Raw genomic sequence first — 13442 nt, 5'->3', positions numbered from 1 at the left:
AAGCTCTCCAGGAAGAGAGTAGGTGCAAAGGCCCTGAGGTCTGTATTATTGCAAATTGTGCTAACTGGATACATATTCCCTCCTCCCCTCAAATTGCTAAGCTTGGCAAACATTCCCATCACCCCCAATAAAGGAGCAAAGGTTCAGACATAGATTTTGAATTGTGCTGACTTTATTACAAATCCAACCATTGACCAGCACTTGACACTGTGTTGTCATGGGTCACTGATGCAGGCATCTATGTGACACCCTGGGAACACACCAGTGCCCCTTCCTGAAGAACCAGTTCACACGTCTTTTGTAGGTGATAGGGGAATGGGAGAAAGAGGCTGACACCATAGACAACCTGATTTAAAACCACTTTCATCCAAGGATTGTAACCATTTAGTTTTTATTGATTTTTCTTTTCTATTTTTAGGATGGTGGGAGCATGTTAATTAAACATTTTTGAGTGTAGCTGGTTTCTAGGGAGGGTGGCTCAAGAGTCACTGAGAGCCAAACCCTTTGTTTACTTCCCAGAAGAGGCTCCCCAGAAAGAGGGCACAGGTAGTAGCACAGGGTCCCCCTCCGGTCTGCCTAATTCTGGGCCCCATAGAGGACATCTGATCTCCAAAACTCTTCAGGCCTTCACTGCTCCCCTTGGCCTCCCACATAGCATCACCACGGGGTGGGTGAATAGTTGATGTTTTAATAAGAAATAGGAACAACCCTGCTGAGTTTGCTGGAACACAGCTCCATTAAGCAAGAGACTGTGGGAACGAGGCTGGAATCTTGGCTGACTCCACAGACCACTCCAGATGAAGTTCCATCATCGACTCCTTAGAGAACAGGGGGACTGAATGCCAGTGCTCTGCTGGCTAGGCCACCCCAAAGGCCTGAGCATCCCAGGCAAGGAGCAGAGGTAGAGACCCCCTCCTTGAGGTCTTGATAGCCTGCAGCAAAATGATGACACTTCTCCTAGGAACTATTTTTTTTTTCCGACTTTACATTTGTCTTCTAGTCTGCTTAAAGAGTCCAGCATTATTTTACTATACTCTTAACAATAACAACTAGCATTGAGCCCTATACTATCCTTGTTCTAATGTACTTTTTTTTAAATCTACACTATTACCCCCATTGTCCAGAGAACAAGGGAATTTTGAAAGCATTGTTTACTTTCCTGGAGATCAGAAGTCAGTAAGTAGCAGGAGCTGGTTTGACCCAGATCTGAACACTTTGCAACACATGCTCTTTTATTTTAACTTTATTAACTGAGATCATGTTGGTTTGCACTGGTATTTATATTTGGGGAGTATAGGATCTGCCCTTCAGGTGTCACTACCACCAAAGCCTCTGTCATCCACCACTCAATCATATTACACAGCTTACCTGTGTCAACATTCTGATATCTGAAAATGGATACCTAGTCACACACGCATATAGTGTCAGTGCTCACTTACACTTAGTGTAAGAACCTAGTTATTAACTTACCAGTCAATAGGTTCTCAGAAATTGCAACTTGAAGTGAAGCAACATAAAGAAAGCAGTTTCTCCAGTAATGGCATTTGTTTCAATTTGGGCTGGATTATTTTTTTCTCATTAATGTTATCGTGAAAGGACATTGGGTGAAGCCATGTTACTTGTGGGCCTTCTGTGTGTGTATGTGTAAACATTTACATACATGTATATATGTACTCCACAGACAACACCATTCTACACACACACACACTTGTGCTCAGCTTTCGAATGACTGGACAGAATGAAGAGGAGTTGCTATGCACTGTTGCATGGAGCTAGGTGTAGAAAAGGAAGTGGAGGCAGAAGTGTACTTATTGGGGGTGACAACCTTAACAGCCAGCACACCAAACATCTCCCAGGGAACCAGAAGAGAGGTCTGGGTTGTGTTTGCATGTGCTGTGAGCTTCTAGTGCCCACTGGTCAAAATCAAGCTGTATGCATGGTACAAACTAACTTAAAAATGCAAAGCACCTGCCATCTCTGTGGGCATGCGTGAGTCCCAGGAGCCCGTGTCAAACCCAAAGTTTGCCTGTGGGTAAGCAGAGGTCTTTGAGGTCCTTCCCACTGTCATTTCCTGCCAGACAGTGGCCTGGGCTCCAAGAACTTTCCAGCTGGGTTGGACTGGACATCTTTGTCTCATTCAAGATAGGAAAATAAGGCCACTCCAGAGGACATGTTTTGTTTTAGGTCAGCAACTCACTGTTCTTTCTCCTTTCTCTGTGGGGCCCCTATGCCTGGAAAAGTCATCCCCATGAGTCTATACTCTGTTTCTTCAGAATCACATTGAAACCCACCCACTCACTGGCCCAGCAGGATTTGTCTCCTTGGCTCAGAGTGGGGGTGTTTGTGATTTTTCCATTTTCATATATTCAGTTAACTCTAACCTTTATGCACACACTGCCCTGAGTAATCAGCTAAGGAGCATCTGCGAAGTCTTTGTTGTTAACTGAATACAGTCTGATGATGTTACTGCAGTGCATCACACAATTGGTCATCTCCCTCCTTTCTCCTCCCACCCCTGAGCTCTCAGTTACCCCATCCTCCAACAGACTCTCAGGGGAGCAGCAGCCACTCTTCTTTCATTGTCTCCCTCCTTTCTCCTTTCTGTGTGATACATTTGCTTGTCCAAGTATTTTCTAAAAACAAAGGTTCATGGACTACCCACTATATAAGTCAGGTTTGTTCTAGGCACTGAAGATATAGCTGGGAGCAAAATAGGGAATGCTGGTGGAGACACAGGCAGTAAGGAAGAGAAATAAAAGCATCTGGATGTTAGGTAGTGAGGGGGCTAAGAGAGGCCTATTGCATAGAAAATATCATGGGCATGGCAATTTCACATGGGGCGCCCCAGGGAGGCCTTGCTTTGGTGACATCTGAATAAAGATTTGCAAGGAGAGAGGGAGTGTACATGCTGGATGTACATCATCAGAGCAGAGCACCCCAGGACTAGGGGATGGTAAGTACCGAGACCCAGATGTGGGACCACCTCTGGTGAAGATGAGGAACAGGTGAGGTGTATGTTCATGGAGGGGAGGAAATGTCAGATGGCGCAAGGGGTTAAGCATCACACTGTGAAGCTAGCCGCATCTTCTGCAGCATGACTTCAATCCCCAGCCAGCCAGGGAGCTACCCACATGGCGGAGCAGACCTCTCTTGCTTCACCCGCTGCTCCCCTCAGCTTGTATTACAGTCAGTCTGCCTGTTCTGTTCCCCACTCTGTCTCTGGTGAATCCTCTTACCACCTGCACTTCTGGTCTGTGCCCCAGCTCTTGATGCATAAGTAAATAAATCTTTAAAAGAAAAAAAAAAAAAGAAAAGGGAAAAGACAATTAGGAGGATGCTGTCTGCGAGTAGGGGCTTATGGAGGATTTTAAGGACTTTGGCTTCTGCTGAGTGAGATGCTGTGGAGGATTTTGACCCAGCCTGGTTTAATTCTGATCTCTCTGCTGTCTGGAGACTAAACTGAAGGAGGGCAATGTTAGAGGCAGAAAGACCAGTTAGGAGGCTACTGTGATATTCTCGGTGAAATGTACTGGTGGCTAGGCCCACAGCCAGAGTGGTGGAGCTGGGGAAGCCATGGAATAACCTGTACACTTTGAGGGAAATAGATCAGGGATGACTCCAAGGTTCGTTGGCCCAATCAAATGGAAGAGCAGAACTGACTTTGGCCTAGATGATTCATAAGTAATATCACTTCTGTTAGCCCTATTTGTTGTCTCTCTTAGGGATTTCTAGGATCCTTTTCTTTCACCCCTCATTCATTCATCCATTGTATCTCATCAAGATTAGTGGAATAAACCTCTAATTGATCCCCCTCTTTTAATTGTTTCTTTTCCAACCATAGCACAGAGCAAGCTATGGAAAATAACTCACAGCATTTCTCCCAGAAATGCCACTCACCCCTATCACCCACTCTGTCTATAGAGAAAGACAGGATCTTCTATATGGCTTATAAGAGCTACATAATCTGGCCTCTACCTAGCTGTCCACTCTTATCTCCCAACAATCACTCCTTTGGAGTTTATGTTGCAGGAGCATCAAACAACTCAAGGCCAACTTATGCTGCCCCCGACTCCAACACATAGTGGACTATCCATCCACAGTTCAGCTATGGCCCTTGCTTTTCCATGACTTCTAGGAAAGTGACCTCATTCTTTACTTGGCCAGTCCTGCAGCCCCTTAAAGACACATCCGAGGCATCACTTTCAAGAATCTCTTTTAATCATTCCTTTACTCAATGTGTTGTATCCTTACTCTGTGAAGTTGTAGTTCATTGTATGGTCTTGATTGTCAGCTCAACAGCAAGGAGCTATTCCCAGTGTCTGGACTCTTGAGTACAGGGTCATGTCTAGTCACCTTGATAGACGGAGCTTCCAGCCCCATACTCAGTGCAAAGTCTGGCAACAACAAATAATTGAGAAATGAACGAGTCAGTAAGGATTGTCTAAACTGCAACTTTGAAGGAAACAGTACATATTGGATTCTGATATTCTGGCATTCTATAATGATAAAAGCAATATATAAAAAGTTGAGAAAACAAAAATCTATAAAATATATCTTTTGAGAATATTTTTTATTTTCCTCCTTCCCCAAGAAGTCTTAATAAATTTCCCAGGACACTTCAAAAGTGCACTTATTTGAATTCTATTTTTATAGCTGCTTACATGTAGGTTTCTAGGTGTTTCTAATGCATAAGTATATACACTTCTGGAGAGAAAGTGAGAGGAAGAGGACGAGGGGGAGAGGGGAAGAAGGGAAAAGAAAAACAAATGAGAGAGACACAAAACTTCCTCTAACAGGGAAAGTTCTTTGAGTGTGGGGTCACTCATCAATTATCTTTATTTCACACTGACTAACTTGGAATCTAAGAGAGGAACTTTCAATAAATGTTATAAACTATTGAAGGATTATCTTTCTCCTATGCAAGAGAATTTTAAGTGAATTTGAAGCAAGTCAGACGAAAGCCAGTTCAACCCTCACCTCCAGCACCATAGATTCTGTCATCCAGGTAGGGAATTTCTTTAAGAATTGTGTGCCAATAGAGTTAAAAATATACAAATATGCTTCTAACATGGAAGTAAAGCCCACAGGATGAGCTCACCACCTGTAAGTGTCTGCCTGGCCCGAAGCTCTACAGCAAACCCAACCACTGGCCTCATTAAACAGAGCCAGGGAAATCATTTTTTTTTTATTTAAATAGTTTATTTTATAAAATTCTTACATCTTTTTTCATCTTTGCACAATGTATGCATTTTCATTTTGGTTGTATTCCCCATACAATTGCACCCCCCCCCCTTATTTTGACTCTAGTCCTTCCTTTCCCCCCCAACCCCCTCATAGTATGTCTCTGGTTTATAGTTGCTTGTTGATTTTGATGTTTACTTTGTATTGATTAGTCTTTTTCCTGGTCTCTTATTTAGGTTTTCTAAATTCCTGCTATGAGTGAGACCATCTGGTATTTTCTTTTTCTTCTGACTTACTTCGCTGAGCATGATCCCTTCTAGCTCCATCTGTGTTGCTGCAAACTGCATGTGTTTATCTTTTTTGATTGCTGAGTAATATTCCATTGTGTATATGCACCACATCTTCTTGATCCAGTCATCTATTTTTGGGCATTTGGGTTGCTTCCATAGCTTAGCTATTGTAAACAGTGCTGCTATAAACATATGGGTGTAGGTGCCCTTTTGAATTACTTTTTCTGCATCATTTGTGTAAATACCTAGGAGCAGAATTGCTGGATCATATGGAAGCTCTATGTTTAGTAGTTCAAGAAATCTCCACACAGCTCTCCATAGTGGTTGGACCAGTTTGCACTCCCACCAGCAGTGCAGGAGAGTTCCTTTTTCTCCACAACCCCGCCAACATTTGTTGTTGCTAGTTTTTTTTTAATATGTGCCATTCTCACTGGTGTGAGATGGTATCTCATTGAGGTTTTGATTTGCATTTCCCTGATTACAAGTGATGTTGAACATTTTTTTATATGCCTGTTGGCCATTTGCATTTCTTCTTCAGAGAAGAAGAAGCTTTTCTGCCCATTTTTGGACTGGATTATTTTCTTTGTTTTTGTTGAGTCTCATCAGCTCTTTGTAGATTTTTGTGATTAGTCCTTTATCGTTAGTGTTGTGTGCAAAAATTTTCTCCCAGTCGGTGGGGTTTCTCTTTGTTTTGGTTATTGTCTCTTTTGCTGTGCATAAGCTCTTTAATTTGATGTAGTCCCAGCTGTTTATCTTTGCCTTCACTATCACTGCTTTGGGTGATGTGTCTGTAAAGATGTCTTTGAGGTGCATGTCATGTAGTGTTTCACCTATACTTTCTTCTATGTGTTTTATGGTTTCAGGTCTTATGTCTAGTTCTTTAATCCATTTTGAGTTGGTTTTTGTGCATGGTGTGAGGTAGTGGTCCAGCTTCATTCTTTTGCATGTAGCGACCCAGTTTTCCCAGCACCATTTATTGAACAAACTTTCTTTTCTCCAGTGCATATTCTTTGCTCCTTTGTCAAATATTAGTTGACCATAAATCTGTGGGTTTATTTCTGGATTTTCTATTCGATTCCATTGGTCTGTGTGTTTGTTCTTGTTCCAATACCATGTAGTTTTGATGATTATGGCTTTGTAGTATAGTTTGAAGTCTGGGAGTGTGATGCCTCCATTCCAGCCAGGGAAATCTTTTTAATGGGGAAAGCAATCAAGAATGTATTGGTTAGGGCCTCCCCCGTGGCGCAGCGGTTGAGCGCTGGGTTGCGAAGCTGCCCGAGGCCTCTGCAGCACTGGTTCGATCCCAGCTGCTCCCCGGCCACCGGAGGAGTGTCCCACATAGCACGCAGACCTCTCCTGCCACCCGCTGCTCCCCTCAGCAGTGTGCTTTGGTCCTTCTGCCTGTTCTGCTCCCCGCTCTGGCTCTGGTGAATTCTCTCACCCTCCCGCGCTTCTGACTGTACCCAGTGCTTGTATAAATCAATCAATCAATCTTGAATAAATAAATAAATAAATCTTTAAAAAAAAAAAGAATGTATTGGTTAGTGTGTAGACACACACACACACTCACACACACACACACATGCACATGCACACTCGTGTCTTAGGATTCTTCTAGCTGGGTCAATTCTCTGCTTTACTTAGTTATACACATCTGGGTAATGGAAGAATAAAAAGTAGTTTTAGAAAGTCCTAGTTGAGCACATAATAAAAGCTTAAGGTAAAAGACAATGAGACAGAAAGAAGTCATAGGGGATCACAAAGAAACATGACCCCCTTTGAGGGACTGATAAGGATTTTAGGAACTTCCAATTAGTCCTTGGATACTGGGCTTTTTCATGAAAACAATAGAGCGCTGAGACTGAACCATAGGAGCCTCAGGAGATAATCCATTTATGTTCTAGAGGTAAGGGGCTAGTAAGTAAAGGTACAAGCTTTGAAATTAGTATTCACACAAATTTGTAGCGGTTTTTTTTTTCTGATTTCTCTCTATCTTTACTGCTTAAAAAGTAACCTCTCTCTTTATCCCTTCCCCCCAAAAAATTATAAGCTATGACAGGTGCCTAAGGGGTCATTCAAAAGCCCCCTGGAGTGATGGTTAAGTTGAAAGTCCCTCTGCTAATGGCCAAGCAGAGGTACAAAGCCAGAAAAGTATCAATAAGTGAATAGCTCTTGTTCCCTGGAATGGAGGGGGTTGAGTGACCCCAGCGTATGCCAGGAGACTTCTGAGAGACCGTTCTAATTTTGTCATTGGAGTTAACTTCACAAGCGACTGGGCAAATTCCTAGGATTCTAGCCCACTTGGCAGAAGGAGCTAGAAGACTGTGCCTGACAATAGGGAGATGAACTGGCTCCCTACCAGGAGGAACAAATGCCAGGAGGCATGAATGGAGTGTGAGCAGAGGATGAGGACAGGGGAGGGGAGGGGTGGGGGGATGCTGATTAAGAAAAGAAGGCACGATGAAATGAGCAGAGTGCAGTTGCAGTAGTTAATAAAGATTATCAGAAGTGGGCTTTTTTTTAAAGATTTATTTATTTATACAAGAACTGGGGTACAGTCAGAGGCACAGTAGGGTGAGAGAATTCACCAGAAACAGAGCAGGGAGCAGAACAGGCAGACAGACCGAAGACACTGCAAAGGGGAGCAGCGGGCGAGACAGGAGAGGTCTGCCACGTCATGTGGGTATCTCCCTGGCTGGCTGGGAATTGAACCTGCATTGCAGAGGCTGCAGACAGTTTCACAGCACAAGGCTCAACCCACTGCACCACCGGGGAGGCTCAAGACAACCAGGTGTTTTGTAAAGAAGAGAGAAAAGAGAGCAAGACCATTCAGATTAAAACAACCTTCCTTAAAGAAATCACTCAGGCAGAGTTCAGGAAGAATAATAAAAGTGGATCTGACCATAAAACCCAGGAGAGAGAGCCAGGAGCCCTAGTTCTGGGAAAGTTCCAACTTCAAGGCAGGTTTGGGCCTGAATTGCAGATATAGGACTTAGCCATGGACTCCTCAAAGTGTGCTTGACCTAGGAATCCTGGCTGATTTTATTTCTCAGCTTTGTAAATATGGGATGTGGGAGAAATGTGAGCAGCAGAGATTATGATCTCTGGATCTGGATAAATATGAACACCTCCTTACTTACCATGGGATGATGATGACCTAAACACAGTGCTTTTGGGGGGATTCTGATCATTTCGCCACTGGCATGAACTCCACAGAAAAGGCTCTGCAAATCTCCGTGGTGCTAACTATGCGGCACTGACCCATTGTCCTATGGGTCTCTGCAGAAGAACTCAGCCAATCATCACACAGTATTCTGACTCAGGCAAGAAACTTCCATTTCCTTGAGACTTCAGTGTCTCCCAGCTCTTGTTTTTCTTCATATTGGCTTTATTTTATTTTACTTTTTTTATTGAAGTGATATTGGTTTATAACATTATATAGGTTCCAGGTGTGCATCACTATATAAATCAGTATCTTTATATACTGCATTATATTCACCACTGAAAGTCTAATTCCATCTTTCGCCGCACAATGGACACATTTTATCTGGTTTACCTGCCCACCATCATCTTTCGTTAATGGTAACCACTAATTTAGTCTTGTGGTCTAAAAGTTTATTTTTGTTTTATTCGTTCTTTTTTGTTCATTTGTTTTTCTATCTACCACATCTGAGTGAAATCATACAGTGTTTTTCTTTCTCTGACTTATTTCACTGATCATAATGTCCTCTAGGTCCAGCCCTGTTGTTGCAAATGGTAGGATCTTATCTTCTTCATAACTGAGTAGTATTCCAGGGTCCATATATGCCACCTCTTTAATCGTCTGTTGATGGGCACTTAGGTTGTTTGCAGCTTTTGGATATTGTAAATAATGCTGCAGTGAACATGGATATGAAAATATCTCTTCAAATTTCCTCCCTTCCACCCTCTCCAAATTTTTTTTCTTTATTCAATAAGCAGGGTGAGCACTGCCTCTTCCTTGAGGATTAATTGATAGTTCAACCCTAGCAATATGCCAATGTGGCTCAGAGTCTAAATCACATCACACAGAGCCAGATTGTATATGCCACCTTGTTCAGATCTGGCATGAGCAATCAATAATGCTTTAAGTGAGTTACTTATTCTTTCTTGTCCCAATTTCTCATCTTCTGAGAGGGTGTCAACAAATCTACACTTAAACATGCATTGGGTTGGTGGCTAAGTTTCTAATGATTCTCTCAGTGGTCAAACCACCTTTCACTCCTTCTTTTGAGAGAATACTCATTCCCCCCTCCCACCTTTTAATCTTCTGTGTGTTCTGGATAGGAGTGGCAATTTTTGTGTGGCCTTCTTTGGCTAGTCAGGGTGTTTAGTCTAAGGCTGGGCCCTTGACAGAAGTTAAGCAAATGTTCTTACTAAGACAGGTCTTAGAGCCAGAGGAGGAGTCAGTGACTCTGATGTGAGGATGTGAGGATATAAGTCAAGCATTGCCAGGTTTCTCTGTCTCCACCTTGTGAAGAAAAACAGTGCATAGTAGATAAGAGTGAAACTGACATGGAGAGTAGAACAGGAAGGAGAGGGGGTGGTATGGTGTGTGGGGAGAAGGAGAGGGAGGAAGGGAGAGAGAAAGAGAGAGAGAGAGAGAGAGATACAGGAAAAAGGAAAGGGAGAGGGAGAATTCTTACTCTCTTTAGAGAATGAAATTAAATGAGAGAAAGGAGGGAGGGGGAGGGAATGTGAGGATGACAGGAAGTCTTTAGTGTTCACATCTCTGGTTCTAGTCCCCCTGGTCTTGGTATGCACCTGGCTAGCTTTGATTTTAAGTGCTCCTTGTGTACAATTCTTCTCCTTACCTAAGTTTATTTCTTAGAACTTGACTACCTGGCTGGGCAATTCTAACACTGACACATATAACGCATGCTGAATGCTTGTCACATTGGCTAGCTTATAGTTTAAGCAGGCTAAATATGCTAGCTGCTTTATCCTTGTTGCTCACCTTTGTAGGAAGTTGTAGGTCATGGTGGTTTTGTTCCAGATGTCATTTTCTTGCGTTCCAATTGTAGATTTACCACCTGTATCTATTTGACCTTGGACACATTATTTCTTTGTATCTTTATAGTCTTGTCTATGAAAGGGAGGTTGCAGTGAGAATTGAGAGCTTAATATTTGCCAAGTCCTTAGTATACAAACTATTATTATCATTCTTATCTAAACTTTCAGTTTGCATGGCCACCTCCCCTAGTAAATAGGATCAAAACTGTCTTAATTGCAGTGTCTTTGTCTTCAAATTGGCATATCTGATATCACATATAAAACACATAGCAGGCTTTCATAAATGCTGAATAAAAGACTGCAAGAATGTTCTTTTTATAAAATGCTCTGTAACTAATGTAGATAAGATTTCTCCTGCAAGTTGGATCCTTCACAAGGACAGGTGACAGGGACAGGGCTAAAGGCATGGTATGAAGTGTACGGACATCCTTTAGGCAACATCTCAAGAGCAAAAAGGCATGAACTGAAGGCACTTCTGAGTCCTTGCCTCTTTGCCTTTCTGAAGCTTCTCTAGCAAATCTTCCAGAACAAACGGGTAAAGCTATGTGGTGATGACAGAGCTACTTTGTCCCATTCTCCAAAGCATTGGCCTTTGGATGCTAAGTGGAGCTGTTCTTAGATTTGTCTCCAGCAAGCGCTTTGCAAAATACTTAGGGACCCTTTGAGGTGACAATCATTGGAGAACCCTAGGGTGATCTTACTCTGTAGGGCATTTATGAGATTATCTTCTTGCCCACCGGGGACTGTCAGTCATGGCGACTCAGAGCAGCTGTGGCAATGGAAGGAAGATGAAAAAACTCACCGTTTCACGCTGCCTTGATGCCATCAATGAGTGCAGCGTCTATCTGCAGCTGATTTCATCTAATGTGATAACACTCATGATAATAAATATTGTTAAAAATAAAAGTCACTCTGGGGATTGAGAATCACTGGGACAGGTGTTCAGAATGAGTAGAGTGCAGTAATTGGGTGACTTATTCATTATTGGAAATGCCGTTTAAAATCTATTGCATTTAAAAAAACAATACTTCAGCTGCTCTCTGGCCTTCCAAAGTCATTAGCTGGTGTTCTTTATCTGTTTGTTTTCCTCACTGAAGTGAGGTTTTTAATGTCATAGAAGAACCAACTTGACTCCGTGCCAACATTTCAGTGAATGATGAAGCCTTCTGAGGCTCACATCACTCCACACCATGTTTTTCCTCTTTAGAGCAGACAGAGGAGGGGGAAGCAGGGAGGGAGGTGGCTTTCTAATTCTTGCTTGACAACAAAGACCATGGAGTCAGGAGTGAGGCCATGGTTTTCTCCAGGCTACATAGTCAAACCATTAAAAAACTTTGAGGGAGAATATTTGTGTCCCAAATCCCAAGCTATTGTTGCTGATCTGCAAAGCAACAGTACCTGCTTCCAACAGTACCTTGTCTGGCACACATATTTATGGCAACTAGGAAGGCTGTCCCATGGTGCTGGTGGTCCCACCTGGAAACTGGAGCTGCCAAGGTCCCAATGCAAGCAACAAGCAATTCACACCAGGTAACAAGTTTCAGATTGTACCTGAGGTTGGATTGGAAACATGCATTCATATTCTTTTTAAAACATTATTTCCAGATTCAACATGAATTTTCCAGGATTTGAAATTCTAAGGTGTGCTGTTGTCCTTTGGAGGAATCCTCATGTCATATTGCATGCAGAAAATTAGATTTGAGGGCTTCCCTGATGGCCTAGGGGTTAAGTCTCAGCACTATCACTGCAAGGGCCCACCACAGCGACCTGAGTTCAATCCCCAGCCAGAAAGCTAACACATATATGGAGCAACAGACCTCTCCTGTTTTGCCTGCTGCTCCCCTCAGCAGTGTATTTCAGTAAATCTGCCTGCTCTGCTCCCCACTCTGTCTCTGGTGAGTCCTTGCAACCCCCTGTACCTCTAGCCTATACCCCAGTTCTTCTACACAAAAATAAATAAAAATATTTAATAAAAAAAGAAGAAAATTAGATTTGATACTTTGCTTCAGCCTGAAAGATTTGTTTATTTTCTGCAGGGATAACCTATTTTGTTCCTGTTGAATTTAGTCTTATGAGGTGGCCTCTCCAGGGTTTCTCTGAATATCAAGGGGAAATCTGTCCTTGAGTAAGGAATCATACAGGTACTTTCCCCCTATTTTGACCCTGCATACAGTTATCTGAGGAAGTCTTGAGCCAAAGCTTCACTATTTCAACTGCTGAAGACCAATTCTTTGGAGGATTTCCTCATCAGCCTATTTCTGGTAGAGTAGGGGGGAACAGGGTGAGAAACAGGTATAAAGTTCCCCCATCCTTTGAAGAGAGTAGGTGGAACAATTCTCAATGACATACTAAGCACCCAAGAATTGTTGAAGATAAATAAGAAAGTACCTCTCTTTCTAATCAGCTCCCGAAACAAGACAGCATGCTGAAGATTGAGGACCAAAAGATCAAAGAGCAGAGTTTCTGACTCTGGGAATTGTAGGTATGTCATAAGGAAGTTTAGGTTCTGGAGATGTAGCACAATGGACCAACCTCAACATGATCAGATACCGGTTAGGGAATGAGTTGTAGGTTTGAAACCAGGAGGTCTGGGTTCTATGCTCCCCTCCCCTCATTTCTGCTTGATTTATATTCACCCTTCAAAACTATGGATCATATTTCTTTAGGAAGAATTTTCTAGAAAAATCCTGGTCTAGCTTAAATCTTCCATGTGTTTCTCCTATGACATTTACTACTAAATTATAATTAAATAGATATTTTTCTGTTTGTGTACAGGGGGTCTCCCCTAAGAGATGAGAAGCATTAGGCAGGCAGCAATCATGTGACTATACCAACTACACCCCCAGACTTAGCACAGTGCCTGGTATAAAGTAGACAGCTTTCAGTATTTGAGACTCAATTTGTGTTTTTTTTAAAGATTTATTTATTTATGCATACAAG

The 13442-nt window shown here is 42.5% G+C and overlaps 1 long non-coding RNA gene across 2 annotated transcripts; it reads right to left on the bottom strand.

Moving 5' to 3' along the window:
- Nucleotides 1–4207: 4207 nt before the first annotated feature.
- On the bottom strand, nucleotides 4208–12968 carry LOC119239962 (uncharacterized). Of its 2 annotated transcripts, none has more exons than XR_005124045.2 (4): nucleotides 12891–12968; nucleotides 11901–12053; nucleotides 10447–10575; nucleotides 4208–4394 (listed from the first exon to the last, which is right to left on the bottom strand). It is a non-coding gene; the product is annotated as an uncharacterized LOC119239962 (long non-coding RNA). The 2 variants fall into 2 exon arrangements; XR_005124044.2 differs by having other exon boundaries at nucleotides 11917–12053.
- Nucleotides 12969–13442: the final 474 nt, after the last annotated feature.

Source organism: Talpa occidentalis, unplaced genomic scaffold (genome assembly GCF_014898055.3).
Source record: "Talpa occidentalis isolate TD23 unplaced genomic scaffold, MPIMG_talOcc4v2.1 talOcc4.12, whole genome shotgun sequence".
In the NCBI taxonomy this organism is placed as follows: domain Eukaryota; kingdom Metazoa; phylum Chordata; class Mammalia; order Eulipotyphla; family Talpidae; genus Talpa; species Talpa occidentalis.
This window is presented reverse-complemented; position numbering and strand designations above follow the sequence as displayed.